The following is a 3,879-nucleotide window of genomic DNA, read 5'->3' on the forward strand; positions in this document are numbered from 1 at the left end:
TTCGAGACAGGGTTTCTCTGTATAGCCCTGGCTGTCCTGGAACTCACTTTGTAGACCAGGCTGGCCTCGAACTCAGAAATCCGCCTGCCTCTGCCTTCCAAGTGCTGGGATTAAAGGCGTGCACCACCACCGCCCGGCCCCATGCCCATTTTCATTCTGACCCTACAGTGTCCCCTATGACTCTGACACTGAAGATGGCCTGCAGCTTCCCTCTGTGGTCCTTCGTCTCAGCAGGGCCCAAGCAACTTTGGGATAATGAAGACAGGGTGCGCTGACCTCCCTGAGTCTGAGGTGGGGACATGGGGCAAAGGGCCAGGAACCTTCTGGGTCACCACTAGAACTGAAACAAGCAAGAGGGTCTAAGGCAGGGGTCAGGCCAATCGAACTGAGCTGATGTCCAGATTCTTAGACATCCTAGAGTCCTTTCCACATTCCCTAGTCCTGTGAGACAGAACTAGAGCCAGAGAAAAGTACAGATAGGAGCGGGCAGGTGCCCAGGGGTTGGAATGAGCAGAGGAATAGCCCCCAGGTCTCCATGGCCCATCATAGGAGTCACGTCCAGTTACCTTGAAGACATCTTTTAAAATATCCCGAAACCCATTTAGCTGTGACCAGCTTGATAAATACTCGTGTGTCCCCCCTGTGTGGTGGGGCTGGAACTCGGGGAGGAACAAGCAAGCCTGTTATACCTGCTCTGCTGGGATGTGACCCCCACATTACTGTGAGTTGCTTCGTTTCTCCACACTCCTTCCTCATCTGTGTCTGTGTGTCTGTGTGTCTGTGTGTCTGTATGCTGTATGTGCACGTGTGGAGGCCAGCAGTCAATAATGCCAGGTGTCTTCCTTTATCTTTCTACACTTTTTTTGCATGTATGTGTATGAATGTTTTGCTTGCATGTGTTTATGTGCATCGTGTATACATCTGGTGCCCGTAGATGTCAGAAGAGGGTGTCAGATCCCCTGAAACCTGACTTATAAACCACTCTGTGGGTGCTGGGAACGGAACCTGGCTTTTTTTGAAATAGAGACAAGTTCCCCTCACCCTGAACCATCTCTCCAGCCTCTGCGCCTTATTTAGAGTCAGTTTCTCCATTACAGCGGGCTCCAGCTCGCTGGTTTGGCTGTTCTCTCCAGTGCTTGGATGTTAGGCCATATGTAACCGTGCCTGGCTTTATTATGTAGGTGCTAGCGAGCCACCCTTGGGTCCTCACACCTGCACAGCAGTCACTGTATCACTGATCCATCTCTCTAACACCCCCTCTTCTTCCTCTCAGTCACCTCCCATCCTACCCCTGAGCCTTCTGGTTTGATGTGAACTATTTCTTAACTCTCTTCATACAAACAATCCAATTGCGTTAAGCGCCAATTGTCTAGGTATGAGAGCACTGCTTCCTCCAAGTCAGCCCTGGAAACCTTGTTTGTGTGGGCCTTGGGATTAGTCCCAGTACCTCTGCCTGCCTGGAGTTTCTCCTTTCTGTGCTAGCTGCTACTACCCACTCCAAACTGTCTACTCAAAACTCCGTGGAGGAAGTTGGGGTTGGGGGGGGAGGGAAAACTGTCCCTTAGGGAAGGGGTTCTCGTGGTCAGACTGCACCTGGTTTATCTTGCACTGGGTAAGGAAGACACCATGGTCTCTGTTTGTGAAGCACATTGGGGTGTGTGAGAGGAGGGGGCGTTGTCTTCTAATCACCACACAGCATACTGGGTGAGCAGGTCGGGGTTAATTCAGCCTGCTTTGCAGACATGGAATGTGAAACGCAGGGAGATGAATGACTCACAGAGATGTCTATGGAGTTAGAAATAAAATCATGTTGCAGTTTCTATTTTCAGACACCATGCCCCAAGTCGGCTCTACTTGCTGGCTTCTTGCTTCTCACAGAAGAGGGAGGGGGAGAACATGTGTAGTATGGCTCTTCAGCCATGGGTAGACATTTTCATCCCCACACAAGAAATCTCCAAATGACTTATTGTTCTGTTCCCTGTTGCTGCCATAACGGAGTACCACAGTTAAACAACAGATCTGTTCCTTTATGCTGCCTCTGGTCTGGCTGGGCTACAGGGGTTGCTTGGTCCTGGGCAGAGAAGCAGTGGTGCTGCTTCAGAAGTGCTCTGCTCTGGTACAGCTCAGTGCCTTGAGATCTGAGGACTCCCCGGTTTCCCTCCTGCCTTTGGCTGAGGACGGTTCTCAGTTTGGAGGTTCCTTGGCCTGGGGCTCCTTGTCTTCAGGGCTTGGATGGGAGTTGGGAACTGAGACTTTCTCTTGCTCTTATCTGGGTACAGTTTCTGACTCAGCCAGGGAAAGAGGGTGTGCTTTAAGAGTATCAGACTGGGGAGGGACACTTGTATCACCCCAAATTATACCTCTCATTTTAGACTCCAGCTTTTTTTTTTTCTTTGACCTGGAACTCTCTCTGTAGACTAGGCTGGTCTTGACTTCATTGGGATCCACCTGCCTCTGCCTCCTCAAGTAACGGGAGTTAAGGCTATGCACCATCATGCCTGGCCCAAAATACATGTTTAACCAGTTAATTAGTTAATTTTATGCATACTGGTATTTTGCCTGTATGGTATCTATGTACCACATGAACACCTCCTGGTGACCCTTAGAAGCCAGAAGAAGGTATTAGATTCCCTGGGACTGGAATTACGGGCCATGTGAAAGCCAATCTGATGTCCGTGCTGGAAACCAATCTCCAGTCCACTTCAGGAGTGAACGCCAAGTTCCTTTGACCACTGAACCATCTTTCCAGCCCCCAGTAGATAACGTTTAATTGCAAGGGGGGTACCTTGAGTATGTTGATTATTTTTGCTTTTTTTGGGCTCTTGAAAATGATGCAATTATGTGTACAAGTTTTAATGTGGACCCAAGCTTTTGTTTTTCATGGGTGTACACTCCTAGCAGAACAGCGGGGTCACAGGGCAGCTCTGTGTTTGACCTTTGACCTACTCCACTGTTTTTCCAAAATGGTGTACACTTCTCCCTGAACCCTGCACTGTGCCAACCCTGTGATTGTGGGACTTTCGGTTGTAGCCGTTCCAGAGGCTGCCAAGGCAGAGCTGCCTGTCATTCTGCTTGGCATTTCCCTAGTGCAGACCAGTGCTGATGACCATTCCTGCCCGTATTTATTCTCTCTCTCTTCCGGAGAAATATCTAGTTAAGTTCTTCACCCGTTTTCCCACGAGGTCTTGTGTGTAGCTGTGTGTGTGTGTTTCGGGGGGCGGGGTATATGTGAGGTGAAGCACCCCCAGAGCTAGAGTTCTAGAGTTCTAGGTTATTGTGAGTCAGCTGGTGTAGATGCCAGGAGAGGAACTCGGGTCCTCTGGAAGCGCAGTCCTGAACAGCTGAGCCATCTCTCCAGCCTGAGCTCTCCATGTATTCTAAATACAAATACAAATTCCTTCCCACGTTAAGTTGCTTACTCTTTTTGTTCATTTGTTTTGACACGGGACATCTGGGTTCACTTCCCACTGCTACGCTAAAGACCCAAAGCAGCTTTGGGAGGAAAAAGTTTATTTCAGCTTACGTTTTACACACCATGACTCAGGGAAGTCCTGGAAGCAGGGACTGAATCCGAAACCAGGAAGGAAAACGTCTCACTGGCCTGCTCCCATGGCTTGTTCAGCTGCTTTTTTATACATCCCAGGACCTGCCCAGAGATGGCACCAACTGCAGTGAGCTGGACCCTCCCATAAGGATCATTAATCAAGAAAATGACCCACAAACCTGCCTGCAGGCCAGTCTGATAGAAGCATTTTTTTACAATTGAGGTTCCCTCTTTCCAAATGACTCTAGCTTGTATCAAGTTGACAAAAGAACACCATCAACAACATCAACAACAATAATAACATCAACAGCAACAACAGCAACAACAACGATAAC

Source organism: Mus caroli, chromosome 4 (genome assembly GCF_900094665.2).
Source record: "Mus caroli chromosome 4, CAROLI_EIJ_v1.1, whole genome shotgun sequence".
Lineage (NCBI taxonomy): Eukaryota > Metazoa > Chordata > Mammalia > Rodentia > Muridae > Mus > Mus caroli.